This window comes from Astatotilapia calliptera, chromosome 14, assembly GCF_964374335.1.
Source record: "Astatotilapia calliptera chromosome 14, fAstCal68.1, whole genome shotgun sequence".
Taxonomy (NCBI): domain Eukaryota; kingdom Metazoa; phylum Chordata; class Actinopteri; order Cichliformes; family Cichlidae; genus Astatotilapia; species Astatotilapia calliptera.
The window spans coordinates 20,866,421-20,885,576 of NC_137435.1; the positions used below are offsets into that span (position 1 = coordinate 20,866,421).

At 38.3% G+C, this 19,156-nt stretch overlaps 1 long non-coding RNA gene across 1 annotated transcript; it reads left to right on the plus strand.

The window, feature by feature from the left end:
* Window positions 1–15,781: 15,781 nt before the first annotated feature.
* Window positions 15,782–18,736, plus strand: LOC145420029 (uncharacterized). The gene is made up of 6 exons (XR_013901304.1): window positions 15,782–16,643; window positions 16,761–16,860; window positions 16,979–17,038; window positions 17,132–17,222; window positions 17,389–17,546; window positions 18,215–18,736. It is a non-coding gene; the product is annotated as an uncharacterized LOC145420029 (long non-coding RNA).
* The last annotated feature ends 420 nt before the right edge of the window (window positions 18,737–19,156 follow it).

The following is a 19,156-nucleotide window of genomic DNA, read 5'->3' on the forward strand; positions in this document are numbered from 1 at the left end:
TTCTTATTTAAAATGTCTAGCTTTTAATAAATAATTATCCGAATCTTACACCGAAAGTTTTAATTTGATGTAAAATGAATAGAAGTCAATTACTGTATATAGTAACTATTAAGTCTAATATATATACCAGAGGTGGGACCAAGTCATTGTTTTGCAAGTCTCAAGTAAGTCTCAAGTCTTTATCCTCAAGTCTCAAGTCAAGTCTCAAGTAATGTCAGGCAAGTCAGAGTCGAGTCTCAAGTCACTGGTGTAAAAGTCCGAGTCAAGTCACAAGTCTGAAACTTTGAATTTCAAGTCCTTTCGAGTCTTTAAAAAAAAAATAATGAAAAAATAATGTTGCAGTTATGCTAAATGTAAATATTAGACCATGTAATTTTAAAATCTGTGTTTTTCTCAACACATGACAAAATAGTGAACTTAGAAAATATACACAAATTGTGAAATTGCACCTCTTTAAAATGCAGCTCAATTAAACCTAGCTCCAAGAATAATTTTCACCGACAGTTCTGAGATAAGCTGCATGTTATTCTTGGATGCGGTTGTAGGACCGGCTTTAAAATCGCATGACAAAAATATCATACACATTAAAAAAAACTGCATCACCAACGTGGCCTGGACAACATTTGCTAGTTAGATGAAGTCAGCTATCTCATCGTAGCATATTTATATGCATATTTATAATCATACGGTTCTTGGAGTGAGTGCATACACTCATGAAGTTTAGTAACTTCAGGTCACTGCAACAAGCCCAGGTACAGCTTACCGCCGGATGGATACAGGACCTTGAAATGCACCGTGTAGAACGAAAGACCATCGTATGTATCATAAGTTTACCAGTCTCACAAATTGTTGTCATAAATACACATTCCTTAACCGTTTATTAATAGGACCTTTGAGCTCAATGGTAATTAATTAGTAGTGGAAATAATTTCTGGTAGCATCACAGAAATGTAGCAGTGACAATAATACTGTATGCTGTAATCGTACTGGGCAATTAGTGATACAAAAAACCTGTTTTATCCTGTGAATAAAAGTATATGTTTTTGTCAATGTACCATAATAACAGAAGCGAAACGCAATATTGTGTCAGGACAATTCACTATTTATGCACAATAAATAAAGGAGCATAGCGCCACAATTTCTGTTCAGCGCCAGACTTGCTTGTAACCTATATCACCAATTATGTTATGAAAATGACGTATTAACTACTAAAAAACACTGACCTTCGTGTAAATGCTTGGAGCAGACTAACCTGTGAGCTGGAGTGTTCTTTCTCTTCAACGACATAATCCGATAACAACCGATCTCTTTACCCGTCAGCTTCCCGTGGCTGTCATGCGACCGGCTATTGCAGTTAATAATACAACGGCTTCTTGACATTTTTGTGTTTCTTTTTATCGCTGTATAACTGATTTTAATTGAAAGCCTGCGTGCGCTAGTACCGCTTGCCACGAGTTCCCAGAATCCTTTGCGGTTCTACCCGTGAATGACGTCACATTTTCAATCTCTATATAATATGCATGTTAAATTTTATATTTGGGGTAAAATATCAAGTCTTTTCAAGTAAACCGGTTCAAGTCCAATTCAAGTCCCAAGTCATTGGTGTAAAAGTCCAAGTCAAGTCACAAGTCTTAGAACATTTTTTCAAGTCAAGTCTAAAGTCATAAAATTAATGACTCGAGTCTGACTCGAGTCCAAGTCATGTGACTCGAGTCCACACCTCTGATATATACCCTAGTAAGCTATAGTACTTTTTCCTTTGGGAAGGTACCATCTGTACAGTCTGCAATTTTGTTGAAGAAAGATGTTGAATCTATTTAATATTTCTTGAAAAATAATTGATTTCTGTGCATTTTTTTTCACACTGCATCAAATTAAGGTTGATTACGTCGATTAAGCATCATGAGGTGGAGCGTGAGGGGTGGTTCCCTATTTTTTATTTATTTATTTTTGTTGTTGCTAGGAGTTGGAACCCTATTAGTTAGGTTGCTTAATATTTATGCTAAGTACTCTTTAAAATACCAGAATAGGGAGGATGGTGTAGGTTTAAGTTTATTAGATTGATCAGTATTGCTGAACTATAAATATTTTTTTTTGCATACAGGTATAACAGAATAGCTTTAGTGTAGTTGTTGTTTTAAACTTGAGTATGAACTTATACAAAATGCAGCAAGATATTTAAAAAAAAACAGTTTTATTGATTAAAACACACTATATCGGATTCATATCGGTATCGGCAGATATCCAAATTTATGATATCGGTATCGGTATCGGACATAAAAAAGTGGTATCGTGCCATCTCTAATATTCACTACTGCATGGCAATTATGCATGAGGGGCTGTTAAAGTGACAAGAACTATAGTAATGCAAACATGTATGCTTCTGGCAGCATTATTAACTATAGGCCAAACGGTCGCATTAACATGTGGAGGCAGAAGATTACATAAGAGCACCAATGGAGATATGACTAATACAGTGATATGACAAAAGAGATATGACTAATCTACTTCCCAACAGGCAACGAGCCACTGGCTGGGATATACACCCTATGGACTTGTGCCTACCAATCATCTTTATTTATTTTTTAACAAGAACTTCCCCTAGAGCTGCTTTGTGAGGCCAATATAGTCTCTATCCATTACTACAAAGTTTTTAGCTTTCAGCAGCATCTGCTTGAAGTGCTAAAACACATGCAGACATCTCTGGGCTGTCAACAACTCATCCTTCACACTGTAATCGAAAGCGAATGACAGTGATAACAAGACGTCCTCAGAGGAAAGCATTCTTTCATAAACCTGTAGCAGATCTTTCACCAGAGCGCCCAGATATTTGGATATTATGAGTAATATACAACAGCCTTAACTTTGTACTGTTACCACTGCTATTTCTGCTATATCTACTGCTACTGCTAAAATAATAGTCACATTCATGTCATCACATTCAAAATGAACACATTTTCTTTTGTTTTGTTTTTTTCTTGAAAATCACTCTTTGTATCAAGTTTTATCAAATGTAGCATTTGGAGGATTTTGCACGTCATTAAAATGATCACAAACTTTTTTGGAAACTAGTTTATATGATTTGGGTCAATGTGGAGACCATTGCTGTAGAAGTAGAAGAAGTAGAAGAAGTAGAAGAAGTAGAAGAAGTAGAAGAAGAAGAAGAAGAAGAAGAAGTTCAACTTGAAATGAATGAAATGAAACAAGAAATAAATATCACACTCAAATAGTTCTTCGTTTCTTATCCTGGCCGTTCATGTCCCGCTCATGCTGGCACACCAAAACTCTGCAAAAATCACAAAGGATTCGTGGTTTCAAAATGCAACAACAGGCTTTTGTTTAAATTTACAATAATGTGCTTAAAAATAGAAGAGTCCGAGCATTTTAATACTCACTCGAGGGTTACCAGACAAGCAACAGATAACAATATCAGTCACTGTGTGTCGTGTTTGCACATGCTAACTCTATTGTTTACTGAATTTACTATTTATTGTTGTTTTATATCATTTTGGTTTGTTCCATCTTGTGAGGTCAATATGCGGGTTTACAGTCACTAAATGTTCCAATACTGCTCATCTGAAATAGACACTGTAGGTCTTTTGAAGCAGGACATGCTGCTGCTGGTAATGGATAAAAATGAAAAAAGAAAGAGGTCAACTACACAGACAAGGTGTAATTAGAGTGCTTAACAATTTGTGGACCACCACCCGATGTAAGGTTTATGACATGGTTCCCCCAAATTAACAGTACTAGCAATTACCAAAATATTTTTTTCTGTAATGGTTAATTCACCAGTACGTGCAACCTCTTTAATCAAAATTATATTTTTACTGCTAAAATATATTTATTGATGTAATCCATGAATTTTCATATTTAAATTTGGCCAAAAGAAGCACAAAAAAGCCCATTACTTTTTAAACTGTAATTTTGTCGAAAATTAGAGTTTTTTTATTTGCATTCTTGAACAGAAAAATAATTAAAACAACAAACAGTGGATTCGGTTTGACATTTGCTCAATAACATATTTATTTTTGTTTTAAATAAGCAGTAAGTTTTTGATAGATTTCTAAAATATTTGTGTTGTCTTGTTTTTATTGACAGGTGGTCTAATAAATTTCTTAACACCGCACCGTTATTTTAACAAGTCTTATCTTTACTAAAAAAAAAAAAAAAAAAAAGCTTCTCTCTGATATTTGCAATTACACATATTAAAAGACAACTAACCATGCAAGAATAAAATGGTTCAGTAGACAATAAATAGCCTTTGGATCCACTACTATTAAATGACCCAATCATACTACACGATAGTTACCAGCAGTCTCATTTATCATCCAATTATGGTTACTACAGTGACTCGTAATTTATGATCATGTCACCTGGAAACAGCCACATATACAGGTGTGCATGCCTAATATATTAAATAATAAATAAAGTTTGCATTCATGTAACCACAATTCCAAAAAGTTGGAACAAAGTATACAATGTAAAAGAGAATTATTTTACTTGAAAATCTCATAAGAAGATAAAAAAATAAAACATTTCAACTGAGAAAACTGTACCATTTTATGAAAAGAAAGTAATTTTTCAATTTGATTGCAGGAACTGGACTGCAGGCTGGTCAGTTCATTGATTGCACTCTTTTGTTACAAAAATCATACTGTTGTAATAACAGGTAATAACTTAAGTATGTGGTTTAGCATTATCTTGATGAATCAAGCAAGGCTTTCTTTGAACAAGATATTGCCTTGAAAATTTGTTGCTCTGAAACCTGAACCTGTATATACATACTAACACTGATGGTACCTTTCCCAGTGTGCAAGCTGACAATTCCATAGACACTGATGTAACCCCATACAATCAGAGATGCAGGCTTTTGAACTGAGCACAGATAACAAGCCGGATGGTCCCCCTCCTCTTTAGTCTGGAGGAGACAGTATCCTCATTTTCCAAAAACAATTTCAACTTGTCTGACCACAGAACAATTTTTCACTTTGTCTGAGTCCATTACAAAAATCCCAGAAGAGAAGATGGCCACACTTCTGGATCATTTTTGTGTACGGCTTCTTATTTGCATCATAGAGCTTTAACATGCATGGCAGACTGTTCTGAAATGCCGGCAATAAGTCGGACTCGTTCCTAGTGGGTGATGGGCTTCGCCAGGGCTGCCCTTTGTCTCCGGTTCTGTTCATAATTTTTATGGACAGGATTTCTAGGCGCAGCCAAGTGGCGGAGGGCTTTCGCTTTGGTGGCCTCAGAATCTCATCTCTGATTTTTGCAGATGATGTGGTTCTGTTGGCTTCATCGGGTGAAGGCCTCCAGCTCGCACTGGAACGGTTCGCAGCCGAGTGTGAAGCAGCGGGAATGAGGATCAGCACCTCCAAATCCGAGGCCATGGTTCTCAGCCGGAAAAGGGTGGAGTGCCCACTCCGGGTCGGGGATGAGTTCCTGCCCCAAGTGGAGGAGTTCAAGTATCTCGGGGTCTTGTTCGCGAGTGATGGGAGAAGGGAGCCGGAGATCGACAGACGGCTTGGGGCTGCGGCTGCAGTAATGCAGACGTTGCACCGGTCCGTCGTGGTGAAGAGGGAGCTGAGTGTAAAAGCGAAGCTCTCAATTTACCGGTCGATCTACGTCCCTACCCTCACCTATGGCCACGAGCTGTGGGTAGTGACCGAAAGAACGAGATCGCGGATACAAGCGGCAGAAATGAGCTTCCTCCGAAGGGTGGCTGGCCTCTCCCTTAGAGATAGGGTGAGAAGTTCGGCCATCCGGGAGGGGCTCAGAGTAGAGCAGCTGCTGCTCCACATCGAAAGGAGCCAGCTGAGGTGGTTCGGGCATCTGACAAGGATGCCCCCTGGGCGCCTTCTGGGTGAGGTGTTCCAGGCATGTCCCACCGGGAGGAGGCCCCGGGGCAGACCCAGGACACGCTGGAGAGATTATATCTCTCGGCTGGCCTGGGAACGCCTTGGTGTTCCCCCGGACAAGCTGGAGGAGGTGGCTGGGGAGAGGGAGGTCTGGGCCTCTTTGCTTAGGCTGCTGCCCCCGCGACCCGACCCCGGACAAAGCGGATGACGATGGATGGATGGATGGATGGCAGACTGTTCTCACAGACTGTGATTTCTGGAAGTGCTTCAGTGCCACCATCGGCATCCAATATTGATATTCAGCCTGGTCCATTGCACACAAAAATTTAAACATAATATATGATTAATAAAAATAGTTATCCATTATTTTTATTTAAAATTGAATGAAAGAAAACAAAAGTTGTATGACCACCTAAGATTTAGGACCTAGAGCATATATAAACACACAAAGCTCTGAATTATGACACCTGTGTGTTATATTCTTTACTATATTGTTTTGGTAGGCTGCATTTCCTTCTTTCATTTACCTCACATGTCAGCATATTCTGCATTATTACTCTAACTCAGCACTATACACCTACAAGGAAACCTGCACATAGAGTTGCAGCCTTAGTCTCCTCTCTCACTTTGCGACACACAGTAGATCAACTACTTCTAAGTAGCCCCGTGTACACATTAAATCTTCTTCTCATATATGCAGGGCATACACACATAGTTATACTCCTTCTTGTTGCTCTAGTAGGTACAAGAGAAGCAGACCGGAGCCCCCTGTTTTCTAGCCGCGGCACCAGGTCACAGAGTTACATCAGACACAGGTGCAGTGTGAAGCGAGGCAGCATGAGAGATGAGACGAAACATAAGGAGAGACTAAAGGAGAGGGAGGCCATACTCTGAAAACAAAAGTGGAGCAAGTGAGAGAAAGGACTGATGGGAGGACATTTGAGGGACAAAAAAAAAACAGCGTGATAGATGGAAAGAAAGAGATGGAGTTTGTTGGGAGGCATGTGATGAAGAGATGAAACATTTCACCATCATTAGTGAAGTTGTGCCAGTCTCAGAAACTCCCCTGAGGCCTTGATGCAGAGGCTCGAGCAGGGGCCATGTCTTTCAACTCCACCTGGCTGCTGTTTCAATCAGTTAGCAGTACAAGAGTTTCACATTCTCTGGCACTGCTGCTGCTAACTTAAAATCACAAAATCCACTAAGCCATTTACTGTGTAACCTTCAATCCATGTTGCCTAGTAACATTGCTTGAACACTCTCATTCCAAAACAGCGTATTCATTTTTGAAAACAATCACTGTATGAGATGTACCCAGCAAATATTTGAAAACCAGAAGCGCATACACAACACAAGGCCAGTGATGGTTCAAACAATCAGCTTCTGCTCTGGTTTCTCTAACACACACTTTACAGCACTCCCCTAACTTCTCCAACACCCTGGCGGCAGTGATAGGGAAGCACGATTAACATGTTACCAGAGCTGCAACAGCCCAGGTGCTCTTTCCGTTCATATACAGGACATATTCAGTGTCGAACTTCGGGTCATGCATATTTTGGAATAACTCAGGACTCCAAGTAGCGGGTTTGCCACATTTTTACTACTTGTGTGTAAAACATGGACTTAAAAATATACGTGCATTGCCAGGAAGGAGGAATATGCTCCAAAGGACGCATAAGAGAAAAACATAAGCAGACACAGAACAAATCCTTCTTAATTCTTGTGAATTAAAGGTTGTGGCATGCTCCCAGTTGGACAGGCGGGATAAATTCAGGTGGGAGAAGTGAAAATATGGCAAGCAAGGCATTTAACAGCTGTACTAGATGAGCTGCCAGGTGTGAATATATAACTGTGCAAGTGCAAACCAGGGAACATTTGTAAAAGAAAAAAAGGGAGGGAAGGGAGACAAAAGGCATTCATACTTGCAAAACCATTACAAAAACAAGGAAAAAATGCTCAAATATGATTGCCCCTGCCAACAAAAGTTTATAATTACACTTTTAGCTCACCTTTATTTTTATTTAAACAGAGAATAGGGGTAGTTTTTAATTACCTTACAAAGACACTGCTGGCAATGAACATGCAGTGCCTTTCCAAATGAATACAGTGGCATATTTATGCAAAGTATTTAGACAAAACAGTGGTTCCACCTGTACTCTGGTAAAGTCTCGTACAATTTTCTATGTGATGACTGAGTCATTACACTAATTAACACTTTACCGTACAAGTTGCACAATCTTTTACAACCTTCAGAATTTTTTTATGCTCAAAAGGTCATGTGAGTGAATAAAGTAAGCTCTGCACTATCAAGTTTTCTTGAAGTTGTATATTTACCCATGGTGTTTGACTAAATGTTTGGATTACTGCTAAAAGAATATATATTTATAATGCATTTATGCTTTTGTTTAACATCTCAGAGCAGGACATGTAGAAAATTTACAGAGCATTTTCTTTTTTTTTTGCTTTAAAGCATTACTTTAAATTGTGTGATTACATAAAATACAACATTAACATAAAATCTCTCACTCAACCAAAGTAGCCATTTTTCTTAAATTATGGCTCTGCCATAAATTGTTATTTGACTTGCTGAAATATTTACTATGTACCCATGACAGTATTTCAGTCTCTACATTCCTAGCTGGATTAATTTAAGAAGAATAGAGAAAACATGTTTAGTTCTCAACTGGAAAAGGGTGGAGTGCCCATTTCAGGTTGAGAAGGAGTTGCTGACCCACCTGGAGGATCTTGTTCTTGATTGAAGAGAGGGAGATTGACAGGTGGATTGATCCAGTGAAGTGGGTGCTGTACCAGTCTGTTGAAGTGAAGAATGAGCTGTGGGTAGTAACCAAAGAATGTGATTTCACATACAAATAGCTGAAATTAGCTTTCCCTGAAGGGTCTCTGGGCACTTCCTTCAAGATAGGGTGAGATTCAACTGCTGCTACTCATCCGCACTGAAATGAGCCAGTGGACGAGTTTGGCCATCTTATTAGGATGGCTCCTAGATGGTGAAGTGTTCTGGGCATCACCTACTGGTTAGACCCAGGACAGGCTGGAGAGTTTCTCTGTTGCCTATGTAATGCAATGAGCTGGACAAAGCAGCCAGTGAAAGGAAGTCCCAGCGAAGTGGATTGATGGCACAAAGATGAATCTGACTGATCAGTTTGTTTCTAGTCATTCAGTATGTCTTAGTCTTTTAGGCACCATATTCTAAATAACTGCAGGATTTTCCTATGTTGTTGCTACGTTGTATACATTCTGCTGCTTCAGCTGCAAATGAGGTACTTTTTATCCTCTACCTTATATAATAATCAGTCTGTATGAAGCATATAGACTGACTCAAATAAGCATGCACACATGAACACAATGCATTTTCTAATAACACATGTTCATATGCATACTGCCTACTCATACTCACACAACATAAGAAAAAAGGAAATCAAGACGAGAGTGTAATTGCAACCTAAATCCAGTGATTAGAGGGTGTGAAGCGAAGAGAAGCTGATCAGCTGATTTGGTTGATTAGCCTGATGCTGACAACTTTAATTCACTGCACAGAGTCAAACAGAGGACATGGCAGCATAAAAAAAAATGTGCCATGCTCTCTGTTTTGGAGACTTAAACACAGACTTAACAATGTGGTGTATGCTGTACAGTGCAGCGAGGAATGCCCAGACCTCTACATTGGAGAGACCAAACAGCCACTTCACAAGCGCATGGCACAACACAGAAGAGCCACCTCCACAGGACAAGACTCAGCAGTCCATCTGCATCTTAAGGATAAAGAACACTCTTTCGAGGATGCCAATGTTCACATTTTGGACAGAGAGGACAGATGGTTTGAAAGAGGAGTGAAAGAAGCCATCTATGTCCACTGTGAGCGACCATCTTTGAACAGAGGCGGTGTTTTATGACAGCGGTCCCCAACCCCCGGGCCTCGGACTGGTACCGGTCCGTGAGTCGTTTGGTACCGGGCCGCGAGAGTTGAGGCTCAGGTGTGAAATGTATGGTTTTCAGGGTTTTTATCGGTTTTCAGCTTTATTTTGTTAGCATTTTTATTGTTAACTTGGTTTTCCTGGGTCTTTTCATGTGTGTTATGAATAAATCTTCTTTTTTTCGGTACCGGTACTAGTTTTATTTTGTTGTATTTATCCGCAACACCTTAAAGGCCGGTCCGTGAAAATATTGTCGGGCATAAACCGGTCCGTGGCGCAAAAAAGGTTGGGGACCGCTGGTTTACGACACCAACTGTCTGCCATCTATAATCCAGTTTTTAGTTCCCTCCCCAGATGCCTTAACGCCCACTCACATCCTGGGCGGTCTGACCTCAGGAAATCGCATGATAAGGTGGGGCCAAGTTTCACAATGAGCTCACCCAAAACCCTGGCTGATTGTGACCTAAACCCGCTTTCACACCTTGGCTCAGGTGATTAGAGGATCATCAGGGGGTCCTTTGTCCCTCTGTGGGGGGAAACTCCCACTAGGTTTTAATCTGGGACTCCCCACCATTTGACCTTAGAACTGAAGAAGCTGAAGAAGAGGTGAAACATCTTCAAGCAACTTAAAGAAGTCCAGACGCTTTTCTTTGCAAGCTCCTTTGACTCACCTTCTCTTAGTGAATAGCATCTTGGCCGAGTTTGAACTAGTGAATTATAACTTTGCATTTTTAGTGTTAAGCATAATTTGTTTTTTAAAATAGATCTCTAGAATATAGATCAGAAATCGATCATGCTTAAACATTCAAACCATCCTTTTTCAACTTCCTTTAGTCCATTTGTCTATGTCTTTTGTAGATGGCCTGGTTGAGGGCTATAGGGCCTACAGTCCTGGTTGCTTTCTGTATTTTTTTAATGAAATTTCATCATCCCCAACTGCAAAATCCCCCAGAAGTTTGACAAAAGGTCAAACTACAGAGCCCAGTTCTCAGAGGGGTGGTAAACTCTCTTCCTGTTTTTGATGAGTCTCTTGGCACTGAGTGCTGAGGAGCTGATATTGCTGACAATTTGATGGAGTTGCCAGAAGTGAGGATACACTACATGTGGCGAGGAGGTTGTAGTTATGAATATGAGAGCTCTGCCTCTCCCCACTGTGCTGAGGCTGAAGGGCAGTCTCGTTCATGTAAAGGGTCTTAATTTAAGAGCAGTACAAATCAAGGATCTGACTGTTAGTTGGCCAAATGGCTGTTTGACTGGACACTACAGTAAAGAGGGAAAAAAACGCTAGAATAGGATGATTACAACTTCTGTAGGATTTTTTTTAAATTACATAAATCTATACCTTGTCCCCATGTCAGCCGCACCAAAAAAGGCGTAGGAGTGTACTAGCAGGGAGATGCAGCATGACATGTAATACCAAAAGGTTGGTATTACATTTACACTGAAAAATTCTTTTATCTTCAAGTTGAAAAAGATTATTTTTTTCGAAACCAAACTTCACTGGTGCGTGACTGATTGACAAGACTTTTGAAGGCTGCAGTCTTTTCACTAGTGATAGAGTTAGCAGTTGGGTAAACATGGAAGATAATTCTCATTTTATGTACTGCAGCAGTTACCAGTTTAAAAATGTAACATTACCGACCACCAGCTTGTTCCTCAGACTAGATAATTATCTGATGTTTGGAAGTACGTCAGGGCCAATGATGTAAATGTAAATGCATGAACAGATCATATGCAAAGAGTGTTGTACAGTCACGTCTGCATCACAAAGCAACAGCTAACTTATTCAACCGCCTGAAAACATGTCACAAACTGCAGGATAATTAATGCATGAAGGCCAGGAAAAACAGTGCAACAGTTGCTAAAGTAAATCGCCCTACATCAATTCAAACCTCCATAAATGCAAGCCAGCTAACAAAGCTGTGTTGGAATCATCAGTGCAATCACGTTTCATTTGTCCAAAGATGTGTGTAATAAACACAGAGTAATCAAGGCTTCAGAAAAATGGTTAATATATTTTTCGAAAGTGGCTATGTCTGCGCAGTAAGCAAGACATCACAGGGGCAAAGTAGAGTGATGTCACAGCTGTCAAACAGCTGGTTAGGAGCTTTGTTCAGACCCATCATGCATGCACAATGAATGGACTGAAATACTTTGTAATATTTTTGTGCAAAAAATAATTTACAAGGATTAATAGACAGGTTTTTAATACAACTGCAGTTTTTCTTGTAAGAGATGCTTGGGTGAACAAAAAGGACCAATTTTATTTTGAGGCAGTGGTGCTTTTATGTGACAATGTAATGAAACTTTGTTAACAAAAACAATGAATAACCATGACAAATAATCGTGAAATCAAAATTGATTAAAATAAATGTGATTTTGTCTATAATTGTGCAAATCTAACCAGAACTACTGAAATAGGATACAGCCAGGGATCATCTGATCATCTGTGCAACCAACTACTTACCAAATACAATTGTCTCACTGCAAACCAAACTTGTGTCCTTATGCCAGCGGTCCCAAACCTTTTTTGCTCCTCAAAGCAGTTTAAGTCCTACAATATTTTCCACAGACTGGCCTAAAAGGTGTTGCAGATAAATACAACAAAATAAAACCAGTACCTGTACCAAAAAAGAAGATTCATTCATAACATACGGGAAAAGACCCAGGGGAACTGAGTTAACGATAAAAAAATGATTAAAAAATAACAATAAAAACAATAAAAACCCTGAAAACCATCAATTTTACTCCCGAGCCTCAACTCTCGTGGCCCGGTACCAACAAAGCAGCGGTCCACATCCCCAGGTCCAGAGGTTGGGGACCGCTGCTTTATGCTATACTAACAAGACTGATCTCTCCCCTACTAAGAGGAAAAGCTAAAACAAAAACACCAACTTTCAGGAGCTCAAATAAAACAAAAGGACAGCTCAGTAAAAATGCATGCCTCATAAGTTAAAACCCAACAGTCTCAAGCTAAAATAAAATAAAACAGCCTAAATAAGATAGCAGCAAAGGAATCCTATAAAAAGAAGAACAATTGTTATCCAGGGTTCATACAGGCCAAACTACAGACTTAATGTGCAATCCACCAGTCACCAAGAGATATAACAGAGCTAGTCCACTAACACCGGGATCAGACAATGACAAAAAGGGAGTTGCTAAACATGCTTTGCTAATTAGCCTAAACACATTAAATCATTTTCCCATTATACCTGTAAGCACCACTGTCATCTGCAGCCGGAGTGAGCCAGAAAGCCAAGAGACACAGAACACTGGGATGCAATTGTGTTTTATAATCAAGCTGTGATTTGGGGAGCTAGAGGAGGAGTCAGGGTTAATGCAGTGTTCAATAACACTGCTTGGCAAGGAGCGCTTTACACTGGGAGAGTTCAGCACCACAGCGTCAACGCTTAACACATTCATTAGATCACTTGTCATTAAGACAGCAAAAGACAAATATTTTAGAAATTTGTCAAAAACATTTTGATTGTAAAACTTATTTATTAATCAAATAACAAACTAAATTCTCATTTTTATACCCACACTGCACTTTTAAGAGAAGTCAGGTATTAATCAAGCATAACATTCATCCACTACCACAAGTATCTTATGGCTGTATACGTTAAGTAGCTTAACCAAAAACTAACAATGTGCTTTTGTTGTTACTTTTTCTTTCTTTTTATTACAGAAAATCCATTAAAAATAGAATTTTGCTTAAAAATCTGATGTACTGATGGACTGGCAAGCCCAGTTTTTAGGGTTGCTAAAAACTGGTTGTTGTACCTGCTAAGAACGTTAACCATTCAGTAGCTTTTCTAGAGTTATAGTAATAGATTATCTTTGATGTCTTTTATCTAATTAAGTCCTGAGAAACTCTTGTGTTGCCATTTAAAAACTTCTTACTGATGAAGTACAGAGTCACGAATAAATAAATAATACTCAAAGGTGTCTTTTTAGTCACAAAAGCCCTATCATCTTCTAATCACCAATTTAGATCAAAAACATACTAGATACAGATAGTTTCAATCAATCATTCCCTATTTAGTGGCAAAATAGACAGTACAGTCTGCCATTAACTTTAGCACACACACTGTAAAAAAAGTCAGTAAAATATACAGCAAAACACCGTCAAATTCCAACGGTAATGGAGCGTAAAATCAAAAACTTCCTTTTACTGTATTAAATAGATTGAATAACCGTTAATTGTGAGACTGGATAAAACTTTGTTTTTTACTGTAATAAAATGTTGAAATTATAAATATTTTCTGTGAAAACAAATAAATATGCATACATTTTACAATTACATATTGTAATGTTGAAAATGTCTGAAAAACTTAGATTTTACGGTATTATTTGAGTAAAACTACATCTTTTGGGGTTGTGCACATTGGAATTCACAGTATAAAGCTGTAGATTTTTAAGCAAACAAAAACATTCATTTTTACAGAAACAAGATGTTAAAAAATAGGGTCCACCGTAATAATACAACCAGTACATACCATTAAAAAAAAAGCAAATATCAGCAGTGAAAGACAATAAAACTGATAGTATTTTTTTATTTTAAAATTCAGATACTGATATACAGATTAAAAGTTAGGCCTGCAGTATATCATTGTTAACCCTCTGATAAAAAAATCAACAGCAAAAGAAGATGTTAAAAATAAAGTTTATGGTTGTGAATAAAATTGATTTCAATAATCTTTTTTAATTATTATTTTAAAACAACTTTATGTTGTTGTGTTTCACGCCATATTATCAGACCACCTTAAGTGGGTCGGCCTTAAATTTTGAATTTGTGTGATCGCTGTTGATTGGTAGCTAAACTGCTGGTAAACTGTGTACAGACGTTTTACGTTCGAATTGCAGAGAAAAAAAAATCTGGTAGCAACATTGTGCAGTATGAGCGAACCATTTCACCAAAAAAAGGGGAAGCAAGGTAAGACGTGGCTGCAGCGGTCTGCAGACGTGACTTCTGATCAAATTCGAACCTCCTAAAGAAACAAAGAGCGACGTTACATTGCGGGATGACGTCACCTGAAAATGACCAATTGCGCGGCGCGCTGCTGAGCTGTGTGCCAACCGCTCTTTTTTTCATGCAGGAGACTCAAGTTGGCTTCGCTAACGGACACAGTTTTGAACTCGTATATTAGCGCCATTTATTGCTGCTTGGACCACAGCATCTTCGGAATTTGTAGACATCCTGGCAGCTTACAATTAGTTCGAGGTGAGGTGAGTACATGCAACTTCAAGTTATCTCTGTTATAAAAATCCACCAGCCCAGCGTTTATAGATAATTTTAGCAGTTCGTTTTTTATGAGTGAGGTTGTGAATTTAGTTAGCATTTGTGAGTTGAGTTAGCATTACTGTTGCGAGGGAAGCATTGCTCTGGATTAGTTTCTGTATATGGCGTGCTTAATTCGCTAGGGAGGAATTACCAAAGTACATGGAGTTATGTTAACGTGTAATTTCTGTGGTAAGGTAGTTCAGTCATCAAGGGGCTACGTGCTTCATTGTAAACTGCATCGGAATGAGCCACGTTGTTTCTTTCGGTGTATTGAAGCAGGCTGCAAGCAGACATACACCAGGTATGGCGCGTTTAAGGCTCATTTTTACCGAAGACACTGCCCCCACCCATGTCACTGGTGTGGTGGTGGTTTCTTCGTTTACATGTGCAATGGCGATGTGTGAACGTCAGTGTCAGAACTCTAAAGAGTTAATAGCTCATCTGAAGAGCCATATTGTGGAAGGACACGTGGTCACTTGTCCAGTAAGAGGATGCACAAATACCTTTAGAGTTAAATCATCTTTTACTGCTCACATGTCACGTAAACACAGCAGACAGCAGCATTGGTGATTTATATAGAGAGTCTGCATGTCAATCATCATCTGTTCCAACCACATCAGATGATTTTGTACCCTTGATTTCCGAGACTGCTGCACAGTCTATTACACATGAAGATAACATGGAAATGCCCCCTGAATTCTGTGATCTTTTTCTGAGAAACGTTTCACTATTCTACTTAAAATTGCAGGGTCAGTTTCTACTGCCTGCTTCAACCATACAGAACATTGTAGAGGAAATGCAGAACATGCATGAGTTGGGACAGACATACAGTTTGGGTAAACTTGCATCACTGTTAAAAGATGACACATCATTATCAGAGGAGGACATCAACAAAGTCTGTGAGTCTGTCAAAAGCTATGATCTTTTTTCTGCATGTCATACCGGGCCATTGAGGACAGTGCACTCCAGAGCTCAGATCTTTAAAAAAGCCTTCAACTATGCGGAACCAAAGAAAATATTTTTAGGGAGGGATGAAAACAGAAAAGATAGGTTTGCCTATTATGTGCCTTTAAGAGAGACTTTGAGATGTCTGCTAGAGTCTGATCTGTGGCAGAAATCAGAAGAGCCCTCTACTGAGCCTCCTGCTGATGTTCTGTGTGACATAAGTGATAGTAAGCTGTTTTAAATAAAATGATTTTTTTGGTCAAAACCCATTGACTTAATTGATTTCTATCCATTAACATCTTACATGAAGTATGGGTACCAAATGGTTCCACTGAAACACAGTGTGCTGTCACAATAATGGTGCTGTTAGTTTGGTACTTACGAAACACTGTATAAAAGTGTAGTATCAAGCAAGATCAGCTTCATATTTTAAGACCAAAGGTACCACTTGGTGTAAATTGACCTTTATTCACATTCTTTTATCAGACATCTTGGAAATGGGGGGCAGCATAAGGAGTTCCATTACTAAGGTGCTGCCGGACCTGTCTGCCTCAATCCTTGAAATTGTACTGGAGGCACTACAATCATTAGGAGTGGAGACATCTGAGAAACAAACCAGTAAGTATTATGATTTCATTGCACAATAGCCATGAAGGACTTTCTGTTTTTTCTATTATGCTTTGGCCAAGGTCCAAAAAGTACAATTAATCTATTGTTTGTGATATTGTTTTACAGCACCAAATATGGAAATTTCAAGCCAGGCCAGCATATCGTCTCCATCTGTTTTAAGGTTTAAGGGTGGTGGCACAGCTAAGACCCAAGAGTCTCTTTCAAGGTTAGTAAAGTAAACGGATTCAAGAAGATATTTTACACATTTCTTTGTCGTCTGTCTCTAAATCTTATTTTGTCTTTATTATGATTAAAAAGGTTTGTTTTGTTCCTGCCCTTTTCAGACACTGAATTTGAGCAGAAACCATAAGGATACTCAAAGGACCTGTGACTCTCAGGAAATGGTGAGATTTCAGGTCATAATCTTTTTTTTTTTTTCCATTAAATTAATTTTCCTTTTTCCCTTTACAATATTGCTGTTTTGTTTTTGTAAACAGCATCAAATGAGAGAGACAGATGAAACAGTTTCAAGACAATGGCAGGAAAAAAATGCTGAAGATTGAAACAAACCTTGGCTGGAAATATTTGGTATGTGTTTTACCGTAAATCAAATTGTTGAAAAACATTCAGCTACACTGTAACACAGGGAAACTTGATTTGCACTTATTTTGTTACTTTAATTTCTTGTCTCATTATTTTTGTCAGTTATTATTGTTTATGGTGTATGCCCTTCTTGTTTTCCTTCTGAATGCAGAAGGTATCTAGCCAGTCCACAATGAAAGCTTCGTTGCACCCAATGAGTCTTCTGGCAGAAATGATGGCGGCTGTATTCTTTGGTTTCCCTAAACATCACACCCTGCCTGTTTATACGAGGCTCTTCAATTAAGTCTGCACCCAAAGATTCAATAAGAGGTAAGCAGTGGTATTATTCAAGTTTTGCTAAAGAAAGATGGACAGGAGACACTAATCTTAATCAGCCGAGCTCAGGTTCATGTCCAGGTGAGCAGTTTCATACGCTATAAAATGTAGATTGAATGATAGGTCTCATCACCATGCATTCAGCCATTAACTTCAAGTTCTATGATAAATCAATACGAAACTTAAATACGTTTTCCAACAAATTATGATTGTGATTAGGGCTGCGTTGTCTATGTATAACTTTTACATAAGTAGATTTAAAGTATAACTATTGCCAAAACGCAACCTGGGCTGTTTTTTTTTTGTTTTTTTTGTTTTTTTTACTGTATCGATTTTGATGTGCTCAAATTTATGCCCCGGCCCCCTAGTATTCCCATTCACTGGCTATTGACCACAAAACAAAATCACGGTCAATCTCAAAAACGGCTTGTTTGTCGTAATTATGCTTTTAGATATATGTTTGTCTCGTTTACAGTAAAAAAAAAAAAAAACTGAAAAAAACAGCCCAGGTTGCATTTTGACAATAGCTATCCTTTAAGAACTGTATATTTTACACTTAAGAAATCATTTATCATTAGATCTGGTTTTGGCAGCACGTTTTGTTCATTTCTGTGCATTTTGCTCAAGCACTGATCAAACTTTGTCCATTTTTTTTGCTGCAGAGGGGATCCTGCCAGTCCAAAGTGAACTCCTGATGGACATTGAAGTACTCCTGCAGAGCTTGTATCTTCAACACCATGCGCATTAGAAACTCCACCGAGTCCTTTCCTTCACCAAGGCAGGACCCAGTGACTCATTACTGTTGATAGGTCAGGGGCAGGTAATATTTTGTTTCATGTTTATTCATTCCTCCATGGATTACCAGCCCTATATATGGACACATGCTGTATTCTCAAGATCTATGCTGTTTTGTAGGAATAGAGAAAATAATATGTTTAGTCTGTTTTCAAATGGTATGTCAAATTTTCTCATTGTTTATCAGTAATATTCTCTACCTTGGTTGTATATGAGCATCTTTAGATTTTTCTATATTTAGCGGTTGCAAATGTAAAATGTACGGTAAACCATTTATGTTCCTCATATTGTACTGTATTTTTAGCGGTAAAATACCGGCAGCTGTGGTTGCCAGGAATTTACCGTAAAATGTATCTGGTCAAAATAAAATGCTGTAATTTGTTATACAATTTCACTGTGTTTTTTACTGTCAAAGGTTTTAATAAGGTTTAACATATTTCTGTTATTTTTACAGTTATTTACAATAATAGGGTCTATCCTATTACTGTTAAATTAACAACAAATTACTGTAAATATTATTATATTATTACTTTTTTTTTTTTACTGCACATATCCGTAAAAAGCTATGGAAAGTTGCATTTTTTACATTAAATTGCTGTATAATTGACAAATATATTTGGTTTTTTCTATCATGATTTTGGTAAAATAATACGTTGTCTACCTTAAAAATTAGGGTTACAAAACCAGTATACCGTATTGTCTTTTACAGATTCCACATTTTTTACACGGTATATTCCTGGCAACCACAGCTGCCGGTATTTTACCGTAAATTTGACAGATTTTTTTTTACAGTGCATACAGTTACGGAA